This window comes from Caretta caretta, chromosome 21, assembly GCF_965140235.1.
Source record: "Caretta caretta isolate rCarCar2 chromosome 21, rCarCar1.hap1, whole genome shotgun sequence".
Lineage (NCBI taxonomy): Eukaryota > Metazoa > Chordata > Testudines > Cheloniidae > Caretta > Caretta caretta.
In genome coordinates, this window is record NC_134226.1 from 7,029,855 (window position 1) to 7,056,795 (window position 26,941).

At 49.9% G+C, this 26,941-nt stretch overlaps 1 protein-coding gene across 3 annotated transcripts in view; it reads left to right on the plus strand.

Moving 5' to 3' along the window:
- BLACAT1 (BLACAT1 overlapping LEMD1 locus) overlaps positions 1 to 26,941 on the plus strand; it is a 63,281-nt gene that overhangs the window by 4,479 nt on the left and 31,861 nt on the right. The window contains exon 1 of one of the 3 annotated variants that reach the window (XM_048826742.2): positions 13,174 to 14,360. The exons of 1 other annotated variant lie outside the window; for it this stretch is intronic. The gene's annotated coding sequence lies outside the window, so the exon portion shown is untranslated. Of the gene's footprint in view, positions 1 to 13,173; positions 14,361 to 26,541; positions 26,815 to 26,941 lie in introns of those variants that run through there. One more of the 3 variants, XM_075122093.1, reaches the window with a different exon arrangement.

The following is a 26,941-nucleotide window of genomic DNA, read 5'->3' on the forward strand; positions in this document are numbered from 1 at the left end:
TAGCTCACATTGCACAGGTGTCTAGATTCTGCGGCTGGTTCAGAGCCCAGTTTAGATTGGGGAGCTCTCTCCTCCCCCAACAATCCCTCCTCTCATACTCTTGTCTAAACCCAACCTGTTCATCCTTGTTCTCAGGTCGGTTTCCAATCCTCCTCTCTCCAGCCTGAGACCGGGGTGTGGTGAGCTGGGCAGGTCCAGCACAAAACCCCCCTGGTCTGATTCAGGGCAGGGGGCTGCAGTGTCAGTGGCTCTGGAGTCTTGGAACTTCCTTCCACCACAATCCATTTCCAACCGCACAGCACCTCCGCATTGCACTTAGAACTCACCGCCGGAGACCCTGAGCAACCTGTGGGCTGAGACACTCCGGCCCCGTCTGCACTAGACTCTGGCACCTTACAATCCCATACTGCTGATAGTCCTAGTGTAGATGGGCTCCTGACATTTCCACGATCCTGTCATCTAGACCTACTCTGAGCGGGTTGGTCAAAACACCAGCAGCCTGTCTACACTAGGGCTCCTGTTGTTGCTATAACTGGTGGGAAAATTCAGAGGCTGAAGACTTGCACAGACAATCGGGTTCAGCGTGGATGTCTCAGGGTACAACCGCGGGGATAGGCAGCACCACCCACGTGTTGTTATTAATTATGTTATGGTAGAACCTAGAGGTCTTGCCTGAGATCAAGGCTCCATTGCGCTAGGTGCCGTACTGACATGTAGCGAGGCATGTTCCGCGCCTCAGGGAGCTTGCAGTCTATACAGACACAACAGATGAAGGGTAGGAGGGGAAACTGAGGCACAGAGAAGTGCAGGGACTTACCTGAGGTCACGCAATTGTTTGGTGGCTGAGGCGGGAACAGAACACAGGTCTCCTGACTCCCAGCCCAGTGCGCAGGCCACCACACACACCCTGAGCAGCACCCAGCCCTGCAAGGAGAGGAGAGAACGTTTCAGAGCCTCCCAGCACTGAAATCTGATCCCCACGCACACTGGCATGTCCTCTTCCTCTCCACCCCATTCATGCTCCAGCCCCGTTTCTCCATACTCTTGACCCCCCAGGCACACCTCAGCCCTGCCACCATCACAAGCCCTCACACTCACCCCCCCCTCCACAGGCACAGCCTGCCAACTGCACCCTTGTGCCCACCCGCTCACCCCCCTTACACGCTCTCCTCCGGCTCCACCATGCACCCCACTGACACAGACATGGAGGGGGGAGGGCACATGGGGACGGGGGTTAAAAGGCTTGTGCCCCTGCTGGGTATCTTAGGTCACGACAGAGGGGGGGGATGGAGGGGAGACGCGCAGAATTAGGTGCCGGGGGTGCTGAGAGCCACTGAACCAAACTGTAAACGCTGGATCAGATGGAAACCACCTCACGCGGGGGTGTGAGAATTCCAGCACCCGGGCCAGCTGCAGGCTGCCAGCCCCTCTGACAGGGCACTCCTCAAAGCCAGAGCCACAAGAGGCTTAGGAAACCGCGCCCAGCCCCGAGGTGTCTGCACCCAACCCGGCGGAGCAGGCAGCCCCAGGCTTCCTCGCCGAGCCCCCGGGACCTGCACGGCGCACAGACAACAGCTCTGGGATTAGCAGGGAGTCCACACTCCAGGGCGCACCAGCCAGAGTCTGGCACACACATCCAGCCCCCCCCCCGGCTTAGCCAGCAGCTGCTGTGAATGGGGCTGAGGGAGCAGCCTGATTTGCTGGGAGCCTGTGTTTCTCGGGGTGCGTGTGTGCCACAGACAGCAGGGCAGTGTGTGGGCGTGTGCACGTGCCGGGGGCAGCAGGAGGTGTGTGCCTGTGTGTGTCAGGGAGAGCAGGGCAGTGTGGAGGTTTATGTGCACGCCAGGAGCAGCTGTGTGTGTGTGTGCAAACGTGTGTCAGAGGGAGCAGAGCAGAAAGTGTGAACGGGTGTGTGCACCTGCCGGGCGGGGGGGAGAAGAGGGAGAGCGGAGCGGTGTGCACTGGGCAGCTGGGTGCGTGCACGGGTTTGTGTGTGCACATAGGCACACCCATGTGCCAGGACAGCAGAGCCGTGTGTCCCTGTATCCGTGTGCGCCCACGCGTGGGGAAGCCGAGCTGAGTGGGCGACAGGGAATATCCACCAGGGGAGGGTGGTGCACGCGTGGGGGGGGGGGCAAGTCACAGGATTATCAACCCCATTTTGCAGAGGGGGAAACTGAGGCCACCTGCACACGGTCCCACGGGGACTCCTTGGGGAAGCGGGGGACGTGTCCTCACCCCCCAGACCAGACCAGACCAGACCCTTCCCTGGCTGAGAGACCCCAACTCCCCAGCCCACACACCTGCTGCTGGTCCTGGAGAAGCAGCTGCAGACGCCCCTCACCCCGCCTCTGGCCCTTGCACGGAGCCGGCTCCTCAGCGGCCCGCTCCGCCTCCCACGCGCGGCAGCGCCCCCTGCAGGGCCTGACGCGCCCTCCGCTGGCACGCAGCGGTATTGCAGCCGCGGGAGACGCCCAAGCCCCAGCAGGGGTCCCCCCAGTGGCAGCAGGGGGTAGTGCACCCTGCTGTGTCGAAGCCACACTTCTCTGTGGCTTCTGCATGGTGTTTCGCGGGGGTGGGGGCCAAATTGGGGGGCCGATTGCAACGTGCCCATCAGCCGGCCCTGGCTGCTGCGTAAATTGGATCGCAGAGGCCCAATCTCACTTTGCTCCATAATCTTCTTTGGTGTCAGCAGGGAGTCTGTCTGAGTGGAGTCTGGGCACAACACGAAAAGTTCTTCTTGTGCCCTTGGAAGATAGGCAGCAGCGGGAACTAAGGCTAGGCCAACGAGGGGTCGGGTGGCCCAGAAGAGAACACATGGGGTTGGGACTCTAGCCTACCTCTGACATTAACCTATTGTGCCACTTCGCAATTCACGTCGCCTCTCCAGGCCTCAGTTTCCCCCGCTGTGAAGTGGGGATAATGATGCTGACTTCCTTTGTCAGGTATTTGGCGATCTGGGGCTCAAAAGTGCTATAGAAGAGTGAGTTACTGGTAGTAACTGGAGTCAGGACTGTTGGATTCTGTTCCTGGCTCTGCTCATTGGCATGTTCCATGATGTGGGACAAGTCATTTAACCTCTGGGGCTTAGTATCTCCATCCATAACATGGGCCATCAACACTTCGCTGCTTCCCAGGCGCTGTGTGGATCTGTTCATTGTTTGTAAAATGCTGGAAGGAGCTACAGACACAAAAACCAGTACAATGTGCCAGCTGGGGTATTCATGCACCCCTGCCTGCCACTGGACAGGCTGCTCACCTGTGTGTCACAGCCCCTATAGAGCTGCAGAAGATTCTCCTTTATCTTAGGGGCAGGGGCATGTGCTTTAGAAGGATCTGAGTTCTCTCCCTGCCATTACTGTGAGGGTCAGAGGGATCATGGAATATAGGGAATTCCCAGATAGCTGCTGATTAAATATGATATGGCTGGGCTTGATCCATAGGTCCAGTAGCTAATTTTGGGGGGAGGGGCAGGCATCAGGTAGAGGCTGATGGATAAATATACCATATCTCTTCCCTTTTATAAACCAAATGAGCACAACAGCATCCGAGCATCCTCGGAGATGCCTGCCTGCCTCCCGCGCCTTCTGCTACTCTTGAAACTGGTCCAGCATTTTTGTTTATCTGTTAGTCCATGCCAGGGATGGTAAAATGAAAACAGCAGAGAGGGATAGGGAGGGAGGGGAACCCTCACTGCTCGCTTCCCCTTAGCTGCTCATTTCAACCCTCTTTCGAGCAGAAATTACTCACATTAATCAAGAGTGAGAATGTGTTTGCAGCCCTGCAAATTTGGCAGCACAGAATCAAATTCCATCAGTCATAGCAGGAGGACAAGAGTCTGTATCTCCACTGTGCGTGGCCTAATAGAGCCGTTGCCAGAGGAAACTGGATTTGAGAACTCCCCTAAATTAATCTCCCCTTTTTAAAAAATGCCTGGAGATCTGCATGACAAGTGGGTGTTTGTAACGGAAACTGATGCAAATATCCATCACATCAAATCAGTATGGCTCTCCCTCCCAGCACACATCTGCACAGAGAGGGACAACTAACTCAGTCATTTTTGGAGGCACTATCCTCCAGGGCCTAGAGCAGAGGACGGTCATTCAGGATGCCTGGGTTCTCGCCCAGGCTGTGGGAAGGATTTTATCCAGTCGTTAGAGCAGAGGACTGAGAGTCAAGACTCCTGGGCTCTGTTCCCAGTTCTGCCACTGATTTGCCCTGTGACCTTGGACAAGTCACTTAACTACTCTGTACCTCAGTTGGTCCTGCTATATAATGGGGCAGAATAAGAATTATCCCCCACCTGGGGTGTTGTGAGGGACCCGTGTATGCGCTCAGGTGCTGAGACACACGCATACACTGACACTAAGTACATTCAGTACGCTGGTACACAGGAATAAGAGCTTTCATTGCTCCTCTTCTGACTGGTTCCCCAGCAGGACTAGGTCCCTCCTAGGATCCCACTGCTCCCTGGTTTGTTCTTTACATCACCCCTCCAGTCCCGGCAATGCCAGGTGCAGACATGTAGGATGGGGCAGAGTAGGGAAGATACCGCTGGACGAAACAAGGAGGGAGCCAAGAATTCTCTAAGCAGATTTTGCTTCTTAGGCGTTAGAACATTCCAGGGAGTCTCATTTCCCTGAACTCCTGGCTACTGGTACTTTTGATCTTGCATAAACTTCTCACCCGGCCTTGGTCACTAACTCTGTTGGTTTTGATGGGAGGCAGTATGGTCCCATGGATCGGGAGCCAAGAGAACTGGGTTTTAATCCCAGCACTACTTAAAAACTGGCAGCTCCCTGGGGCTGTCTCTGTGTTATATGTTTGTGTAGGTTCGGTAGTGCAATGGAGCTAGGGTCTCTCGGCACTACCGTAGTACAAATGGAAAATGACAACTAGCAATTATGAAGGAATAACCAGTAACTAGTACTGATCATTAAAAATGGTCACAGTATCCAGCATTTATTTATTAATTAATAATCCCTTGAACAGGTAATCCTAGGAAAGTTTACCTTCTCCCCGCCAGATGCTCAGCTCCCCAGTCCCCGGGCCGGGGGATGAGGCTGGGGTTGGTTAGAGAGCTGGCATCTCCCTTGTGTCTGTGCTGAGAGCTGGGGCCGGGCTAAATGCTTCAGTTCAGTCAGGTAGAGCAGCTCTCTGGAAGGACAGCTAGGCCACCCAGGAATGCCAGACCTTATCTGGGAAGAGCCAGCAGCTGATAAGCTGCAGCCCAAGGCTCCAATTAAGAAGGATGACAGAATGGCAGAGCTGCCCCTGACAGGTGCAAGCTTATCAGGTTCCTGGCCTGTACGCACGGAGGAGCCTGGACACAGATGCCTGGTGCTTTAACAGAGCTGCTGCTGCTCAGAGGTGATTGCTACTTCGTTGGCTTATTTTTAGCAGCACGGCTGCGAGTAAGATGGATGGGTTTTGTCTTGGGCGAGACTTTTGCCATCAATAGGAAGCCAGGCTTCTGGGTTGAGGCATGGGGTGTCTCACATTCTGTGCCTCCTCAATATACCAGGCCAAATCCGGAGTAGTCCTATCGACTTCAGTGGCACTAGGCTGCTTTACATCAGCTGAACATCTGGCCCCTGTCCTGTTTTGGGGTTGGAGAAGGAAGGGGCGAGGCACATCAACTCAGAGGTTCTCTATTCGATCCCTCCAGAAACATGGGGCAGCTGCACAGATGAGAAAGGCCCTACGGAATCCAGGTGAAGCTTTCTTTGCAAAACAAAAGCCGTTCATGGTGATAGAAAGAGAGGAACCGCCCTGGCCCATGATCTGTATCAGCTATGGAGCTAAGGACAGACAGACAACGAGACAAAGCTTGGAGGAAGAGAGGCAATGGGCAATTTATATACCAGTCAGATCAGCTCAGTGGAGCTGGCCTGGTCCGTGGGGTAAAGCACAGGGCAGGGAGTCAGGAGATCTGGGCTTTGCCACTGACCTGATGAATGACCTTGCTCAAGTCACCTACTCACTTCTGTTTCTCCTCCTGTGCCTTTGTCTGCCACGGCCATTTAGCTTATAATCTCCCAAGGGCATCAGGCATGTCTTTGGGTATGGACAGCCCATAGCTCCTGGGCCCCTGGACTCAGGTGGGGCCTCTGGGTGCTAAGATAAGTCGCAGAAGTGAGTCTGTAAGAGGGACTTAAATCTGGGCTGTTTGGGGAGCTTGCGGATGAGCTTTGGCCAGTTGTATTGGGTATAGGCGGCTGTAGGGATGAAATATATAAACCAAAACCAGGGGCTGGGTCTTGCAGGCAAGGCACTGAAGTGGGGCTTGTGGGAGAGCTGTGTTCCATTCCCTGCTGTGCCCCGGGGTCCCTCTGTGACCTTTGTGCGAGCCACTTCTCTCCATGTGCCAGCTCCCCATCTGTAACCTGGGGATAATCATCCTTTCTTTGTCTATTTCAGTAGTGAACTCTTTGAGGCGGGACTGTCTCCTGTGTGTATGTACAGAACCCTAGTACAACAAAGCCCTGATCTCAGACAGCACCTCCAGACTCCCCTGTCATTAATAACCAATATGATAGCTAGAACATGGGCCACACTGCTGATTTTAACTAACCCTGTATTCAAACCCCCCCCCCCCAAAAAAGCTTCTTATTAGCTAGTGAAAATAAGACTTGTTCCCTTGGCCACTTTCTCTTCTCTTGGATTCTTCACATCTGGAATCAGCTTGGTCACTTTGCCAAGATCAACAGCTGTAAACAAAAGGCCTTGAAAAGCGAAGGAAGTGAAGAACAACAAAACCACAGTCACTTCTTGGGGCCCTGGGGAGCACAGAATTAAAGTTGAGCTACGCGGGTATGAATTGATTCAGGAGGATCGCTGTTAAGTAATTACATTCAGTGAGAGGCTGCCAATACAGTTTGCTATCAGTTGTCACTTTATATCAAGTCTAATGGTTCTGAGCATACAGATTCCTTGTCAGAGGGAATACTTTGTGTGTGATTATTCAAATGGAGCATAGCAGCAGCATGGTGAGAAGCCAGGAACTAGGCAAAAGTCCTGGATTCCAACCATCGGCAGCCAGGTACCAGTGCAAAGCGCAGGTGTAGACAGGCTAAGCTGCTCTAAGCCACAGTGTGCACCCGTGCAAATCACTTAGGTTCCAAGCAGTGATGGTTCCCCAACAGGGCACATAATGACTTTGCATCTCTGCACTGGTGCAGCTATGTCGGTGGCAGGAATCGGGGCTAATCCCCAGGGCTTGAGCGAGGGGGATTTAGGGTGTTCACCTTGCATGGGGAGTTAGTGGGATCCCTAGGCAGGGAAATCCAGGGCTCTGTGAGGAAAAGCGGTTGTGGTAACAAGTACAAGGACCTGAATCTGAAAGGGACTGAGATTCTGGGGGAGCTGCCAGCTGCTTGGTGGGATGGAGGACACTTGCCACCTGGCAGGAGTGAACCCCCATCTCCACAGCAAGGGGAATAGGAAGGAACTAGCCAGGTGCTGGCAGCAAAGCTCAACCCAGCCAAGGCGGAGGGGCATGGTGAGCAAGGAGCAAGCCTTTCGCCCTCCACACCATAGGTGGCAGGGCCATTCCAAATCCCCTTGAGCTGGGAGATTCCTCTTCACGAACCCTCTGTGAGAAATGGACATTGGGCAGCCTGGTAAAGCCCACGGGGCTGTGGATGCAGAAGTGAAAGTCTAGCTTGCATTCAGTGGCAAAGGGGTGAGGGCTGAACGGGGCTGAAGGCCTGGTCCTGCTCTTAGGCAAAGCTTGGAGGATACCCACTGACCGTTTGGGCTGTGTCCAGAGTTGGGGTCAGAAACATTAAGGGGGTTGAAGAATCGAAGGATAAACCCCAGTGGCCTGGTTCTCTGCTCTGTGGCATAGTTTGGAAGGCCAGGAGGGACCATTCGGATCAGCTGATCTGTAACCTGGCAAAACCCAGGCCAGACAGCCTCAGCCAGTGATCTCTGCATCTAGCCCATACCTCGTGGCTGACCCAGAGCACATCTGCCTCGTGCGGTCGCGTACGCCTCTGCAAAGCATGGGCACTTCGACGTGGTGCCGTTTCACAGCCCCTGTGCACAGGCAGAAAGGAGCCAGGCAGAAGAACCAGGCTCAATGTCTCTCGAACATCTGCCTGAGTCATTGATTCTGGGGATAACCAGGAAAGTTCCAGACGGAAACGACCTAATGAGGTCACCGAGCCGCCCCCCGCCCCCCCAACGAGTGCAGCAGAATGGCCTGGGGCAGTCTTCCAGAATGGCCTGGGGCAGTCTTCCAGACTGCCTGGTTATTAAACAAAAAGGAGAAGCTACTCGTATTAATGCTTTGGATCAAATCCTCCCGTTACACCAGTATAGCTGTGTCACGCCACTGATTTCTGGGGAGTTACTCTGGATTTACACTGGTGTAACGTTTGGCTTCTCACACTTCCCTAGCACGCTCAGGATGTGAATCCCGAGCCTACTGAAGTCAGTGGAAAGATTCCCATTGATTTCAACAGGCCCTAAATCTTAGAAGCCCTCTGCAAACTAGAAATAGTTAAGCCCCCTAACACTCCTGGAAAGCAGTATCCAGCCGCTCCCTTCATTTTGATGGGTATCCCTTTGCAAACATCCACCAGGCCAAAAACCTTTTCAGGGAGCGCTGAAGGGGTTAACCCCTTTGCACCACACACCCCTGCAAACTCCTGTGGCAGTTCCCCACCGTGCCCCTCCATCATTGTTCAGTCAGGCCCATGCCTGCCAAGCAATTGAAAGCCTCAGCGTCTTTGCTTCACATCCAGCAGCACCGGATGATTGAATCTTGAACTTTATGGGTCAGGTTTATTAACTCCCTGTCCCTATACGTGAGGATTGAGCACGCAGAGGCACAGAGGAGACAAAGAGAATTTCCAGTGCACAGCCAGGGATTGTGGTGAGCTGAAATTTGCAACGTGGAAGAATAATTCCAGGCTGGGTTAATGTTGGAGTGTCTCTGCTGCTAGAGCTGAACAAATAGTGGGCAGCTCACAATTTATTCTACGAACGTGGGCCCAGATTTTTGACCAGGAGCTTTGCACCTAGCAACTCCCTTATGCAGGACAGTGGCAGCTACTGGCTACTGAGCATTTTTGGCATTCCAGGCAGAACTTAGTGGAGGGTAGGGTGACCTGATGTCCCAGCACCTGGATTTGTGCTGGAAATGGCCCACCTGTTGATCACTTTAGATAAGCTATTACCAGCAGGACAGTGGGGTGGGAGGAGGTATTGTTTCATATTCTCTGTGTGTATATAAAGTCTGCTGCAGTTTCCACGGTATACATCTGATGAAGTGAGCTGTAGCTCACGAAAGCTCATGCTCAAATAAATTGGTTAGTCTCTAAGGTGCCACAAGTACTCCTTTTCAGTTTTATAGGGACAGTCCCGATTTTGGGGTCTTTTTCTTAGATAGGCTCCTATTACCCCCCACCCCCATCCCAATTTTTCACACTTGCTGTCTGGTCACCGTAGTGGAGGTGCCTACACGGAAGCTGAACTCTTCTGATAATTTAGCCCAGCTTCACTCTCCGCTGGTGGAATGTCCACAGGCTGATCATGATTTTCCCAAATGTGTTTGTTCTTTGCATTTATTCGATGACTATCCTATTGGATTGTTTTTACCTGACAGTTCTGTGGGAGAATAGTAGTATTCTGAACTGTCCTTGCACTTGCAACCAGTCAGATAAGCCATTTAGTGTGACTTTTTGCTTCCTGACTGGATCAACTCGTGCAACTTGTGCATGCAGTTTGCTTGGGATGTTTGTGGAAAGCAAACAGCAAGGTGCTTGGATATGATGGTGAAGGGGGCCCATGAAGTACCTAGATAGATAGATAGATAGATAATGTCTATGGGGAAAGCAAGCAAGAAAGAAAAAAAGGGTGTGAACCTGGCCAAAGCAAATTCATTAAAAAACCTTACATGAACATTTGCAGACAATGCCTTGCAATAGTTTGCCCAGATCTGTCCACCCCTAAATCACAGACCTTCTTGCTGGAAAGGAAAAAGTCAAGGCTCTGTGTGTGAGAAAAACACACCAAGAGGTGTGTGTAAATCTATCTAGGGGTTCACAGCCCTTCAGAACCCCCACCCCCCGCCATTTCGCTCCCAACCTGCACCACCAGAGGTAGAAGCTGCCTACTAAAGCATGACGGGGGGCCAGCAGTCTGCAAGGTCTGCAGGGGGATATTGATTAGTTTTACAGTGTAAACTGACAGAGCCTATTTGGATGATGTAATGAAGACAGATGATCCCGGTCTCTCGCTGCTCAGCTTCAGGGAGGGAGGAAAATCATAAATCGGATGCTGGAGATATACACTATTGCTCTCCGTGTCTCGCCCCCATTGCTCATCTGGTCTCCTTCACTCTGCCTGTCTCTAGTCCTCTCTCTGTTCCTCTCTTTCTCCCTTATTCCTCTTCTTGCCCTCTCTGCCCCTGACTGTCTCATCTAGGTCCGTGTTTTCTATAGTGCCTCTCACCACTGTGTCTGGTCTCCAAACTGGCAAATGGGCTCAGCTCACACACCGCTTTATTCCTTGGCCTTCTCTATGTGCCCCATCCCACATGCCCAGCCCCAGTGAAGGCAATGGGTCGAGGCATGCCGATCTCCCTGCTGGGAGCTGTGCCGCTCATAGCCAGACCAACCTCGCCTTCCAACTGGCTCCTTTCTCCATCTCGTTCCAACTCACTCGCTTGTCTCATTTGCTCTCTCACCTTCTCCTGCTCTGCTTCACTTGCCCGGCTCATTATTTCTTAAGTTCCCTAATATCAGGAGTTGAACTGGGCATTTCCTTTCCCCCTGTGGTTTATAGACAGCCATCTCCTCTTCTGCACCTCAGGGATCCTGCTAATGAAAAGACAACACAACAGCCAAAATGTGTCCTACCTGCTAGCCTAACGCGCTACACAACACACACCCTCGCCAAAGTAGAAGGGGCACAGAGTAAATAAGGAGCATTGCTCAGAATAACAGTATCAGGGAGCTATCTGCACTGTATTCAAGCACAGCACCTTATCCTTGGGCTCATTCAGTGTCCACTAAGTCCAGGTTTTAGAAGCTGATGAGTTCTTTTCACAGGACAGTTTGACTGTTTTAGTAACTAGTGGGTGGTGGGTTTCTTTCCCAGTATAAACCAGTTCTACGTAATTGAATTCAAGCTTGCAGTGTTGCCTACCTCAAGTGTCCAAATAGCATATGTCAGTCCCATAAAATCACAGGAGTGGCTTGAAATTCACACCATTTTTAAAAAGGAGATAATACATTTTTGATCCTTTTAGTTTTGGACCCTTTAGGACATCATGTTTTCAAGCTTTTCTCCACAACCATGAAGACTGGAAATTTACTTTTTAACTTATATTAATGTGAGATTCTCCCATCATCACAGAACTGCAAGGGCTGGGGCTTGAAGAAAAGCACCAAATATCACACGACTTGAGATAAAATCACAAGAACTGGTGAAACTGTTAAAATAATAACATCCGATCAAATCTACAAAATGTCATGAGAGCAATTCTCTTCTCACACTGACTTTCATAGACATTAAGGTCAGAAGGGATCCCTCTGATCATCCCAGGCCAGAGGATTTCACATAGTAATTCCTGCGCCAAACCCAATAACTTGTGGGCCAGGTAGAGAGTATCTCTGGGAAAGTTGGTCCAATGGTTAGTTACCCTGGCTGTTAAAAATTTACATCAGTTACTCCTGATTCACTGTGTGTTACTCATCCTGAGATCATTAAGACCTCATGACTTGGAGGTAATTGGTAAAATCTTGCAAAATCTAGGGGAAATTGCTTTCAGTGGCACAATCCCCGGCTCCCAGCTGCCAAGCAGAAAGGCACTCGTGTCCATTTGGACATTAATGCAAAATAAGATTGTTTCTTTCTGAGCTAATGGAGCTAATTTCATAAATGAAGCCAACTCCTGCCATCACAGTGCGTGGAGAGCTGCCAGTGATGTTAATGAGAGCAGTGTGAGAGGACAGAAGGTCCTACACGGCCCACAATTTGGAAGAAAATAAATCTAAAAATAGAACACTCCAGGTAACATCGATCGCTATTATTGGACGCAAATGTGTTGTAATCACAGCAGTGAACCTCTTTAAAACCTGCAGAAGAATATCTCACACATCATAACAACAATTCACAAGCGTGCAATCAATTGCAAGGATATTTTTCTGGCTCTTCTGGGCATTGCAAGAACATCATTCCTTAAATACAAACTGTAGCTCCTCATTGGGGTGTCTGGTCTCTGAATGGCATTGAGTTGGTGGCTGTTCGTGAGCCAGTTTTAGAGGTTCTTTTTCAAGTAGACTATTGGATTTGCCTGGTTAAGGGCACTTGGTCACAGCTGAGTAAGGAGCATAGGATGTGATCCTTTGTGAGTTAACTTTTAAATAAGAGCATGATTGTGCCACTCTTACTCTGGGATTAGCCTCATGTATTTCAGTGGGGCTGAGGTACTACATAACATGAGTGAATGGGATCCGAATATAACCCTGAGTGACCAATTACTCTGTAGTTGGTTGTCAATTTGTAAACTGCCTTGGGCCAAATTGTGACCCCCTTCCTCACTTGTGTGACGCATTCTTCACCTATTAAAGCCAATGGGGCTACTCTTGTGCGTTACTGCTCCCCAACGGCAGAGAAGCATTCGCAGGCTAGCCCTGTGTGTATTAAAGGTATTATTTCCAACTCATGCTCTCTGCCACCGTCTATCAGTCTATCGTTCCTGGCTCCGGCAATGTTGTGCATTATGGGCAAAACAAACACCTCCTGTGTCTGGCAGACCAGTCTGACTATTCCCACAAGCTTGACCCTCGTAGCAAATCATTTCTTGATGGCAGTTCACTTATGGAAAAATATAAACAAATCTTATATAACATGTTTATTTTTGCCATCTCTTCATTAGCTCAGAGCAAAAATCCTGCCAAGCTGCATTGTTGGGAATGATGGAAATTCAGGACATCAAGACAATTAAAAAAAAAAATCCTACAAATGAGGACAATGTCTGGTGCCTGAAGATGGCACAACTCTCACGTTGCTACTGGTTTGGGTTTACACAGCTCATCTATCTATCTATCTATCTATCTATCTATCTATCTATCTATCTATCTATCTATCTATCTATCTAAGGGTTTTATACTGCAGCTCATTACTATAGTATACAAGCATCTTCTACATAAAATCAATTAGCAATAGCGAAGTTCCTGGTGGACTCCATAGATTCTCTGCCATTTCTCACTTTCCGGATGCATCCGATGAAGTGAGCTGTAGCTCACGAAAGCTTATGCTCAAATAAATTTGTTAGTCTCTAAGGTGCCACAAGTCCTCCTTTTCTTATTACAGAGCTAGATTCATGGGTAAGGCTGAGGGAAGAAAGATTTGCAGGGGTGTGGATGGATGTGTGTGGAGAGGAGAACAGTCATTTCCATAGGACACTCATGCCCAAGCAATTCTTGGAAGTGGAAAAATGATGTTTCCCAATCACATTTGAATTGTGCAGACTAGCGTTAAGAAAAACACCGAGGGAGGCAGAAAACAGCGGGGGATACACACTTCCACCCTCACTTTGCTAATTACATTCATTAGAGAAAGAACCCTGCCTCAGATTGAGAACTATGTTGGCTATTTTTAATTTCCCTGCCTGTTGAAAGCAGAATTTAGAGCATTGTGAATTTTTTTCCCCTTGGGCCAGATTCTCTTTTTTCATCTGTCATGCTATAAAGGGAAAGGGGGGAAAATAACCCAAAGAGAGAAGGATTATAGTGAAGGGGTAGGGGGCAGAGAAAGAGAGCAAGCAAATTAATTCTCTGCTTCTTTCCCTGGGAATGATTTAGGGTCTTAATTGAGCTTTCTAACTGGGTAGAATGCACAGATCCGTGCGCTGCTTAGCAGAAGGTAACAGTGTGAGATTGTGCAGAGAATGCAAAGGTTTCATCATAACATCATTGATGCAGAAGTGTTCCCTGCTCCCTGGCCCAATGAGGAGAGAGCGAGAGACGGAGGATAATTTATTCAATAACCTCACATTCAGGTTGCAGGCTCCCTTCCACTGCCTGTATGAGAGGGAGGTCTCTTCATATCTTCCCTTCTACCCGCCTCCCTCCCACCCTGCTACCGCACACACACACACACACACACACACATCCATACAATTCCCTTACAATTAGGAAGACACCTATTCAGCACCGCTCTTATTGCTGGGCTTTTGTTCCTCCTCGTCTTTGCTGGCAAAGCCATTCCCTCTGCAAGTCTGTGTTCAGTGCTCAGTGGTTTGTTATGTTGCTTTTCATAATCTCTACCAAAGAATTCCACTCCCACTGAAGTCCTGAAATTAAGGCTGCAGGGAAGAGAGGGGGAAAAAAAAGAAGGAAAAAGTAAGACAGCATTTTCTCTTCCTTTCTTTGTTAAAAAGTCTTGCATCATGGAAGTGTGTGTGTGAGGGATGGTGAATGGGAGTGTGTACATATATATATATATATGTACATATACCTACATAATATGTATTGCACAGGTAATATATATGTGCATCTCTATGTGATCAGCTAAAAGAAATTTAAGCTCTTTATCTGTTTTTGTTAAGTATTGTATGTGTGGGTGTGGGTGTGTGTGTGAGTATGCAGTCACACTGTATACCATGCATGCAGTTTATGTATGTACTTGAAATACTTATGTTCATGTATATATATGTGTGATCTGCTGCAATAAAAGTTCTTTTTGTTTTATTCAGGTATCAATGAAATACATGTATGTGTGTAAATTTGAGTGTGTATATACCTATGTGTATCTATGTAACACATATACATGTACCCTGCACTGTGTACTATGCATGAAGTTTACATACAATTCTTAAGCCAGTGCATGTGTGCGTTTAGCTAAATTAAATATAAATTCTTTATCTGATAGTCAAGTATCAGAAGCGCAACTGTGTGAATGTGTTTGAATATGCATGTGTGCGTATATCTATCTATACATCATATACTGTATATGAAATGTATATGTTCAGTTGTGTGATCAGCTAAAATATAAGTTCTTCTTCAGTTGTAGTCAACTATCGTGAGCGTGAATGTTTGTATATATACGCACTGTCTACTATATACAAAATGTAGCTAATGCATATATTCATGTATATGTGTGTTCAACTAAAATAGATTTAAGTTCTTCTATCTGTTTCAGTCAGTATCAATCCTTGGTTGTAGGCAAAGAGGAAAGATAAACTCCCTGGTTAGTTCAGAAGTATATTTTTCCTCATGAGTGTGAACTGAAGGATGAAGAACTGAAATTTGTTCGTGAGTGAGTGTGTTTTGCTGGACATCCTTAAGTCCTTTAAGAAAATAATTGTTACTGGGATAGGTGGAGACCAGTGTTTCCATAAGAGATTCCCCTAAGAAATCTTTATCTGAAAACTTACAGTTCAAATACTAGTGCTAAAAAAAGAAACCCATTGTGTGTGAGAGTCTCTGGATTTCCTACAATGAGGCAATCCCTAGTTTAACAAACCAAAAAAAAAAGAAAGAAAGAACATGGTGCATTTATTAATCAGAATGGTCATGGTGACTTCTGCACAAGGAAAGGGAGAATTAACTCCTTTAAAATAGGAATTTGCCTTGATTTCATTGTCATTTCATTTCTGTTGTTATTTTGTTATGTGCATGTACATTTCCACCAAAGTGGTCCTGAATATTGACTTCCAATGGCTGGTCTGGGCCGAAGAGGTTAAGAGGTCTCCTGTGGTTTGTGCATTGATTTGGGTGCAAATGCTAGAGTGTGTGCTCTGTGTGTGTGCATGGACTGTGTTAGCCCTTTGAGAAGAATAATTATTTTTCTCTACTGGAAGCTACAGCAGAGGCAACAAGGAGGGAGAGAGGGGGAGAGAAAGACAAAGGGAATGAGAGAGGGAGAGAGAGAAACCCCTGAATCCAGACCTGTAAGTACTGTCTTAAAAAAATAACCCCCATAAGGTCATTACCTAAGGATAGTCCAGCCCGTGCATTCAATCGGTGACAAAGCAGGTCGGACAGGGGTTGCTTTCTTTCTGAATTCTCAGGGCATCTGCAAATTCTCCAGGGAGAAGAAAGGGGTGGCAATTTGGAGCCTGTTCCTGCTCCCCCTGGCTTCTCTTTCTTTGTCCGTTCCCCCCAGCCCCAAGGAGCTGTGAATTTGCTCTATTAAAGGAAAGCTAACTGGAGATGTGGCTGCCTTGCACAGACGCGGTTAATGCAAGTCTTGCTGGGACGTGCAGGCTTCTCCCTAGGTCCCCATTGTTCCCTCTGCAATGCTGCGCTGATCAGCGAGCGCCAAGCCATGGCCATCATGCTGGCCATGGAGTCTGGATGGATCCGTCGCGTCTCCACGCCACTCTCAGTGATCACCTCACAGACACGGATAGGTCTCGTTTCCGAATGCACATTTCACTTGCTGCCCAACACAGAATTAAGCAGGCATTGATCCTTGGTTTTGCTGGGAGGCTGGGAGGGAATGACATGAAGTTGAAGCCAACTCAGCCTTCAGATGAACCTACATCAGCCCCGGTTATTTCCTTCCGGGCTTCAATGCCAGGGAGATGGGCGCATTTGAAGTACCTCAATTAGACAGGCAGAGCAGATTCAGACACAGCACGGAGAGCTCACAGCTCTGAGCTCTCTTGGAGCTGGGTTCTCCTCTTACTGGTACTGGCGGCCATCAGGAGTAATGCCAACCAAGTCTGTGGGCCTGATGCCCCTGTCACTGACACTGCTGTAAATCAGGAGGAGCTGCATTGCAGGCAGTGGGGTTTCACAGATGTAAAACTGACAGGAGAAAAGAAGTGGGTCCTTCACCTCCAAAGGGATGGAGCTAACTTGAAAATCTGCTGGAGAAGTAGGTTCATCTCCACGACCAGCTGCCCTGCTGTTAGGGGGTTTTAAGTAGGACCAGAATAAGAAATACTGGAGTGAGCTCTCAACAAAATGGAGCTGTTCTTCCAGGGGGCGGGGAGGACTTCATGTCCCCAAAGGGGGAGCCGTGTGCATGTGGGGTGGGGGTGCCTTAAAGTAGGAGAGCTGCTTCTTCGGGAGGGAAGGGCAAAGTCTTATACCAGGAGAACTGATGTGTGGTGTCTACAGGTAAAGGTACAGCTGGGTAAGAGGGTCCTTGGCATCTTCAAACTGGGAGAAAGTTGTTCATGAGAGAAGGAGTCTCCAGCAGACTTCATCCCTCCACTCCTCTTCCCCCCACAGCAATCCTCCTCTCTCCAGGGGGCTGGGGAGAAGCAGCAGCAGCAGCCACCTCCATAATCCTCTCTGGAAAACCTAATTAATGCACCCATCTCTCCGTTCACCCATTTAATCCATCCCCTGGCAAGAGCGTCACTAATCTTGTCTTCCACAGACGAGGAGCCGGCTGGGTGACGGCTGGGATTCTCATTACAGGTGTGCAGGGAGAGGGGGGTAGGTGCTAATAATGGAGCGTGGTTGCTTCCTCACCTATCTGACCTTCTCCCCCACCACCAGAGATCACTGTTGGCACAAGCAACCACCTCCCTCCTTCCAACCCCTCTTGGGGGAAGTGCCTTTGTCCACTGGCTGAAGACCCACCCGAGCTTGTCCACAATGACTTAAGCCAATATTGACCTAAGCTTGGGCTGATATAGAAACCTCTTGCTGCTTCAGCGGCCAGCAAATCTCCATTAAGAAATATCTCTGTGGGGATGGCACGATACACTATGGACCCTTATTAGCTCTTAAAGGGCCTCTGTTTTTATTCCCTCCTCACTTCTCTTCCCAGGTGCATTTCTGTTAATGGTGGGAACATTCAGAAGTGGAGCCAAACTTTGAGACTCACTCCCAGATTCTCCAGGTCTCTCTCTCTCTCAGGACTCTCCAGGTTTTATGCACCCAGGGTAGGGTCCTAGCAAAACCTTGTGTGGTAAAGCGTTAGGCACAGCAGTGGTGTCATAGGACTCATGACAGTGGCCACGTGGAGGACAGGGTTTCAGGCATGGCCAGAGTGGAGAGACCACCAGGCCATGAGAGGAGGCAACAGGACTGCTGAAATGACCCAAACTCCAGGTGTTGTTACATTATTGTAGGTCTCTGGGGCATCCCTGCAGAAGCAGAATGGTCCTGTTAAACCAGAACACCAGACCTCCCCGAGTGTGAAATAATCATTCACTGTGTGCGTGGCTAGAGAAGGTGACCTAGCAGGGCTTTGCCAACACCAGCTTTTGTGGCCCATGTTCTGCATTGGTTTACCCTAGAGTCAGTGAGGATTCAGAGAGGAGCTGTAAATCAATGGCCCTAGGAGTCTAATCCAGGCTCACCCAGTCCTAGGGGTGTGTGCAAACTAGTGCAAGGCCTAGCACAAGGCCTCTCTCTCTCTCACACCCACACACCCACATGCCATCTCACACACACATACACAGAGCTTCCTCTTCCCATGGGGACTGTGGGTGGGTGCAAAACTACACCAGTGAGTGCACAGAGGTGGGGGAGTGAGAGAGACCAAGTGCAAGTGAATCCAAACAAATGAACTCCAGCAAGGATCTTTTTAATCCAACTTGTTCCAGCAGCTGCCTCAGCTAATTATTCTCCAGCCCGCAATGGTGGAATGTCAGCAGGGGGCATCCCCACCTCGCTTCACCGGAGATTTGGCAGGTGTTCCTGGGTGTGATTTACTTTCATTCCCCCACCGCCCCCCTCCACACACACGCCTTGCAGGAAAATATTAAAAAATAATAATATCAAGCCCTGAGTAACAGAGCCTGAGGCGAATGCACGGGGAAGTCCAAAGCACAGCTGTCCTCTGGGAGTCTCCTCTCTTCCACCCTAGTGGAAATCAGGAGGACCTCCCTGGGGCTGAATGGAGTAAGGGACTGGTGAAAGGCAGAGGGCTATCAGCCACTTGGCTTTATAAAGAGGACTCCTGGTCAGGTGCTTCCTTCACTTACTCTAGCGTGACTCCAGCCACGGCGGGGTCAATGAGAAGAGAATTGGGCCCTATTTCTTTACTAGATGCCCCTGACACAAATCCCTGTGTCCAAGCACTACTCCAGCCCAAACGATGGTGGAATCTGGATTCCAGATTCAAATTTCAAGCCTACCCACCTTCTCTTCAGTGGGTCAAATCAAAGCCCAGTATCCGATCAGGCAGCAGCTCTGGGGAGGAGGTGGGAGAAACCGGATCTGAAGTCCATGGCTTGGGCCCATGTGTATTGTGAACCCTGATTAGTTCCCTGCTGTGTGGCCGTGAAGCTACACGCGATGGCATTTCAGATCTGGTGTGATTATCTCTTTCGAGGGCAGGGGGGGAGGCTCGGATCGTGTTTGGACTGGAGTTCAGCTGCTGATATTGGAGGGACCAAAACAACCAACCCTGCATTCTATAAAATTAATTCTGGCAGGACTCCTCACTGAAGTCAATGGAGAGATTTGCAGGAGTGATGGCCACAGGTCTGGGACCCTTCTTCTCTGCCCCCCTCTCTCTTCAGTTCTGTCACATTCCACAGACCAGGGATCTCCTCTGCCGAAAAGGATGGACAAAGGCAAGTGGGGACAAGAGCTGTGGGACTGGCGCCGTCCAGTCCTCAGGCTCCATCACTGGAAACCCCAATGCAAACAGTGGTAGCTGTCTCCTGCCCACGGTGGTTTGTGCATGCCATGGGTTGGTGATGGGGGTCTGGCTAAGTCTTGTCTTGCCTGTGCCAGGGATGAGTGGGGCAGATCAGACTCGGAGGGGTGGTACACCCCACGCAGCAGGCAGAGGGACGGCTGGGTCAGGATGGAGGAAGTGCAGCTGGCTACTGAGTAGGCTGGATTGGAAGCAGCAGCCCAGGGGCTATGGGTGTCTGCTCCTCTCCATTCCGAACAGGCTGGATTGCCATGTGCAGTGGGGGCAATGCGCTCCCTCTCGCATCTGGACACCCAGGGAGATTAAATTCACTGTCCTCTTTCCCTGTTCCCTGTTGGGAGTCAGAGGCTTATATCGGCAGCTGAACCGAAATCTCAGGGGCCCGATTCTCCTTCTGCAGACGTCAGGCATTGATGAGACACATCTGCTGCAGCTGGCCAAGTCGCTCCTGCTGGAAGTGAGAGCAGGATCGAGCCCTTTCCCTCCCAACGAGGGACACGGTTACCCTCTGTGTAAAGCCGCTGAAGTCAGCGGAGTTACCCCCACACTGGACTGGGATTCCCGGAGCTCTGGGGGCAGAGGTGGCGCAAAAGGGGGTGTGAGTTACAGAGCGGTAAGTGGGGCCAAGCCAGGCTGAGTTGCTGTAACCTACACCCTGGGAAGGTGTCAGTTAGACCAGTCCTCTCTGAATCTGTCTCTCAGCACACTCCCCCCCCTTTTTTTCTTTAACTCCCCTCTCTAATTTTCTGTCTCTCTTTGCCCCTCCCCTCTCCTCACATCCAGCTCGCTGAGGCATCACTTACAGTCTGGCAGTTTTCCTCTCTCCCTATTACCAAGTCAAAGTTGCCGGGGATTAAGCAGGGATCCAGAGGCTTAGACCTTCCCTGAGTCTCCCTTTGTATATCTCTGGGCGCAGCGTCCTTCATCCCTCTTGCTTTAACCTACCCCCACAAGACCTCATCTTGAACTCTCCACCCCCGTGTCAGGGGCCCCTTCCTCCCCCATTCTCGCACTCGGTGAGGATGAGAGTATTGTGGGGTTTCAGCCCCACTCCCCTTTGCAGAGAAACCCAGCTCGGTTGTTGAGATACAACTTGCTCTGCTGAGTTCTTGTTGGGGGTGAAATGGGGGTGGGAGCCAGTTGTTGAGGGTGGGAGCCAGTTGCAGGGGTCACATGCTCTGCTCAGCCACATCCCAGTGCAGGGGGGGGAGGGGGGGGAGGGGAAATAAGCCAGCATGGCTTTGTCTCAAGCTATGGAGAGTGTGTCTGGCAGACTGAATGACTTTGCAACCAGGGCACCTGGTCGCAGCACCACTCAGGTTTGGACCAGCCAAACAGTGGGCGGCCCACAGCCTGAGTGGCCCCCTCCCCAGCTGGGCCGACCAATGTCGAAGAGCCTTCCTCCACATCTTCCTCCCCTCTTGGCAGTCCAGCTCATCGACAGCCGCGTGGGTGCCTGCCACCTTCCAATTCAAATCTCTGAGTAACTCAGCTCCGTCATGGTGGAGAGCGTCAGCGGCATGTAGGGAGTACTGGTGGGTGCGGGGAAGGGGGTGCGCAGGAGTGAAGGCAGCATTTCCATTCAGTCCTAATACTGACTCCGCTGTGTAGGTGGTCTGCTCCAGAGACAGCCTACCACACTGATTGCTCAAAGCACTCTTCAATGAGGGGAGCTTACATCACCTCCTTGCTCCAACTTCTTGTGCTAGAGTGAGGAAGTTCATGTGAGTGTGTTACTCCTCTGCACCCCTTAGGGACCGTAGACTCTGGCTGCAGCTGGTGTCTCATTCTCAGTGACAGAGCCCATTGCTCATCCGGCCCCCCGTGCTTCTGCAGATCTAGGCAAAATCCCCATTGGCTAAATCACCCGCTACTACATCTCCTAACTCGTAGCCTAGACTTAATTACAGCTGTTGCTGCTGGAGCTGAAATATCTGAGTCAGGGAGCGGTGCAAAATGGCACCGGAGGATCTTGTTAATTAGTGAGTTACCTAGATTCCAGAGGGATGTTTTCTCTCTTTTAATGTTCCATGCAGTAATTTGATGGGCACTTTGCTGGAAGAGTTCTGGCCCATTGTCTTATCCCTGCTCCCTGAGAAACAGCCAGAGGAAGTCTCTCAGCTTTGCAATGAAGTTTAGCAAAATTGGAGGTGATGTATGTGGGGGTGAGCAGGGTCTGTATTGTGACGCTCCAACACACCTCATCATAAACTTGGTATAGTAACACCTACCTTTGCCAGGCTTTCGGAGATCAGAAACTCTCCTCGCAGCTGTCTGATTATCCTTAGCAGCCTAAATTAATCCGTAGTGGGCCAGATTTTCTGATGATGTAAATTGGTGTCATTGCTTCCATGGAGCAACGCCCATTTACACCAGCAGCGATTCTGGCCCTGGTATGTTTTTACAGCTTCCAATGTGATTTAGCTTAAGGTGAGCAAATCAGGCAGCCTCCTTTACCCCTCTAGTCTGTGTTATAACAGAACAGTGGCTGCTTTTCCGTGTTATTATTATTGTTGTTGTCATGCCTAGAGGCCCCATGATGCTATGTGTGCCATTGTGCTAGGCGCAGTACACATATGTACTGAAAAGACAGTCACTGCCCCAAAGACCTCTCAGTCTGGATGAGCCTGGAGGAGCCAGTATGGCGTGTGTGAGTGTAAGCAACAGGACTGTTTTTGAGTGAAATTGGGCGTGTGGCTTTTTTTTTTGGTAAAGGCTAAAGGGGACGCAGAGGTTCTGTCTGATCCACGAGCATCCAGCTGATAGTGTCTCTGGTTAATACATTGCTGCTGCATTTGTAGCTGGGCCTCAGTCATTTTGGTGCTACATGAGCCGTTTGAGTGGAGACAACACCCTGGCGGAGAACCTGTAATTAATGCAGACACATGAACATCATCATCATCATGTTCCTGTTACACCTCTGGCGTTTAGGGCAGTGATGAAGCTCCTGTCTGTTTCTGGCAGGCCTTCCAATGGTTCCCAGTTGTGCCCCAGGTTTCTCAGCTCAGCTTCCACAGCGCTTCGCCATGTTGTTTTCGGGCGGCTCCGTTTTCACTTGCCTTCAGGTGTCCATCTTATTGCTACTCTGGTGATGGAATCAGTTTCCATCCGAAGCACATGGCCACCCCATCTTCAGCGCTTCCTGGCAACGATGGGGCTCAGATCCTCTTGGCTGCACTGTGTCAATAGATCTTGGTTTGAGATTGTTCTGGGCCAAAAGATATGGAGGATTTTTCTGAGGCAGGTTGTATGGAATGAAGACACTTTGGAAGTGTCAGACTTTCTCATTCCCCAGCATTCTGCACTATAAAGTAGTGTTGAAAGTACACAGCTCTGATAAATCTTGAGTTTGGTTTTGGTGTTGTATTTTGATGATTTCCAGACTGTATTTAAGCTCCTGAAGGTGTTCCTGGCTTTACTGAATTTGTTCCGGATGTCCTGGCTTGTTCCACCATCCTGGCTGATGGTGCTGTCCAAGTATGTGAACTTTTCTACAAACACAGGTCTCTCTAAGTAAACTCTAAGGCGGTGTCTTAGAGAATGTTAGCAGCAGTGTTGTCTAATGGTTAGACCAAGGCACTGATAGAACTCCTGCATTCAATTCCTGGTTCCTGACAGCAATGTGGTTACAGCAGGTGAATCTGGGAGCCAACACTTCTGCTCTGAATCCCCCAGCTCTTTTAATGACTCACCGTGTGACCTTGGTCAAGTCATTAAATGTACCTGTCCCTCCTTTTCTCCATCCTTAAAAGGAGGGGTGTTGTGAAGTTTATTAGGGGTTATTATGAAGCTAATATATTTTTTTAAATTCTTTTTATTAAAGCAGATGTAGATACAAAATAGGTGGGAGAAGGTGGTAATTCATAAAGGATCAGAAAATATTGCATATGACACAGGAGGGACAAACAGTATACAATGTGCATGTAAAGAAAAGTATATAATAGTATTTAATACAAAAGGGTTAACATCATGAACCTATTTTGAGATCCCCAGTTAGAAGGTGCTGCATTATGTAGCCAAGTCCCAATATAACTCATTGACTAGGACATAGTGAGGCAGGTTGGGGGTAAGGAAATGACTTTGTTACAAGGAAAGATACTCTCCAAATACTCAATTCATAGTACAGGTGGCCTTATAAATGTGATTGGATAGCTCTAATCTCTCTGAGCTGAAGCCAAGATAGCTATTGTCTGCTTGATATTGTCAAGATAGCTGGGAAATGGATTGTTGCCCAAGTCTCATAAACTCATGGACTTTAAGACCAGAAGGGACCATCACGATTATGTAGTCTGACCTGCACATCACAGGCCACAGAACCTCACCCACCCGCTCCTGCACTAGGTCCATAAACTCTGGCTGAGTTACTGAAGTCCTCAAACCTTGATTTAAAAAACTTCAAGTTAGAGAGAATCTACCACTCATTCTAGTTCAAACCAGCAAGTGATTCGTTTCCCCCCATTGTAGAGGAAGGCAAAAAAAACCCCCCAAGAATCTGACCTGGGTGGAAATTCCTTTCCAAACCCAAATATGGCGATCAGTTAGACCCTGAGCATGTGGGCAAGACTGACCAGCCAGACACCTGGGAAAGAATTCTCTGTAGTAACTCAGAGACCTCCACATCCAGTGTCCCATCTCTACTACTAGCAGTCGCAGATGGGCCATATGCCGTTGCAGGCAACCTCATCATACCATCCCCTGCACAAATGAATCATGTTCAGTCTTGAAACAAGTTAGGTTTCTCTGCCTCACTATCTCCCAGCTCACTGATCTCCGCTGGTCTCTTGAGTTATAACAGTGAATAGTTAAAAAATAAGCAAGACTTTCGGAAGGGCCCGCCTGCATCAAGGCACGAGCCAGCTGCTAGGTGATGGGGGTCAGGAGGAAACTTTGCCTGGGGGTAGGTTATGCCATACATGCAGGGTTTCTTGCAACTTCCACTTATACATCTAGCACTAGCTATTGTGGGAGACAGGATACCAGATTAGATGGGCCCTAGGTCTGATCCAGTCTGGCAGTTCCTGGATATCTATCTATCTATCTATCTATCTATCTATCTATCTATCTATCCTTTTATTTGTATTTATTTTTGCTATAATGCTATTTCTCTCTCCCTCCCCCTCATAAGACGGAAATGGCAACGTGGCTCTCATTAGAGGCTCAAGAATGTGTGTAGTCATGGTGAACAATGAGAGCACAGAGGGGACAGAGGCAGGAGAAGAATGGGGCCTCTGTGGCACCTGGGAAGAGACTCTTTTGAATGTCTCAGCTCTTTGGAGGCCCAGGGCAGCAGTGGAATGAAAGCACCTGAGGAATGGGGGAGAGGGCTAGTGAAGGAAGAGTGAAGCGGCTGGAGTGGGGGAGGCAGCACTGAAAGCCCTTGGCTATACTAAGGCCTAAATTTGTAGATTAGGGCTCACTAATTGGGTATGTAATTTGAGACACCCCTTAAGGACTGAGGTTCAGAAGGTGCTGAGCACCTATAGCTAGCTGAAGTCACTGGGAACAGCTGGGTGCTGACACTTTCTGAAAATCGTACATTGAGGCAAGAAGGTACAATTTCCAAAGGGGCCTGAGTGACTCAGGGACTTTAGTTCTATTGCCTTTCAAGTAACTCCTAGACAGATTTTCAAAGGCATTTCGGTGCCTAAAGATGCAAATAAACGTTTGATGTCAATGGGAGTTAGGCACCCACCCTGCTTAGGCGCGTTGAAAATCCCACTTTGCATCTTTAGGCACCTGAATGCCTCTGAAAATCTGGTCAGAAGTGACCCAAGGAACTTGCAGGCTTTTGAAAATGTTGCCCAGAATTTTCAGAAGGGTACAGTTCCCAGTACTGGGACCAGATATTCTGAACAGCTCAGGCAGCTAAACAAGTGGCTGGATTCTCAGAAGAGCTCAGCTCGGTGGGAGCTTTTAGGAATAGCCACCCACCGGCGTCATGGTCCAAGCTGCTGGGCTCCGAGAGCTTCTGAACATCTGTCCCCTAAGCAGAAGACAGTGGGAGCTCAGCACGCTCAGCACCATCAGATCAGGGTGTGAGCCCAGCAATCCAACAACCAACTTGCTGCATGCCCCCTCTCCACCCCACTCCTCCAAAAAGCCCCCAGAGCTAAACATGCCCCACAGGGGAACTGCACAAGGGGAAAATACTGTGTGTTCAAGACTCAGAAGACTTGGCCCCCCCCCCAGTCAGATGTTTTCATTGTTTGCCTCTTGCCCAGATGCCAGTAAAAGCCTTTTTGACAAACAAAATCTTCGTCCCTGCTCCACCAAGTTCAGTGTTCTCAGGATGAGAGAGGAATGGTGGAGCCAAGACTCTATCATTTCAGTGGCCAGGCCAGTGATAAAAGGCATGTGTAGCTCATCCCTTGGGACTGGGAGGGTGACCTGTTTTGGGCTAGGGGGAGAGAACTGGCAGGGTGGGGAAGAAGAGAGAGAGCGAGAAAGTGGAAAAGCTGGTGTGAGAGGCTAGGGCCGGGTGATCCCTTGCAGGCTTACCGGCAGGGTGCTTTCCAAAACAGGGGTGATGAGGGGAGGAGAGGCTTATTCCTCCCCACCCCCACTCCCCATCCTGGCAGCAATACCCCAGCACTGGGACGTGAGTAATACGCATCCCACTGTGGGAGTTAGATCAAAGCCAGTGAAGTAGATACAAGAGGTTTCTGCTTCACAGACCAGAGAGGCAGGAGTTCAATAGAGCCTTTGTTACCCAGGCTCTTGAGAATTAAGGATGGAGAAATACCTGACCACCACCACCCCCCCTCCCCGCCCGCCAGCCCCAGCCCCGGGGTGATGAACCATCTCAAGTGTGCAGTGGAACAGCGACCACTTGGCGACCGGTGGAGAGATGGAGAGGGAAGGCAGAGAGGGGACGGCAGGCAGGGGAGGGGTCAACGGCTTCAAAAGTGAGTCAAGTTTAGTTGGATGCCGCTCAGATTTCTGTGGCGGGACGGCAGCAGGAGGAGTGGAGCAGGAGTCGGGGTGTACAGCGCTCACGGCCGGATCCCCGGGAGGCTGGTGTGGCCGGGAGCATTGTCCCCCCGCACCGGAAAGCCTGTGACTCAAGAGCCATGGACGGGGGGCTGGGAAGGAGACGGCAACGCAGATCTCATCTCTCCTAGCCAGCAGGGTGGGTGGCGGGAGCTGTTGCCATTTTTCAGGCCTATATCTGGGTCGGCTGGTTCGGCGCGCCAGCCCCGCCGTGACGATGTCGCGCTGCCAAAGGTGAGATCATCTGTGCCCAGCCGTCGGCGCCGAGACTTTGAAAACGATGCGTCCCTTCAATCCTCTCCCTGCTGGGGGCTGGCGTGTCTGATTAGGGCTTAGTGCAGCCAGCAGGGGGGCGAGGTGG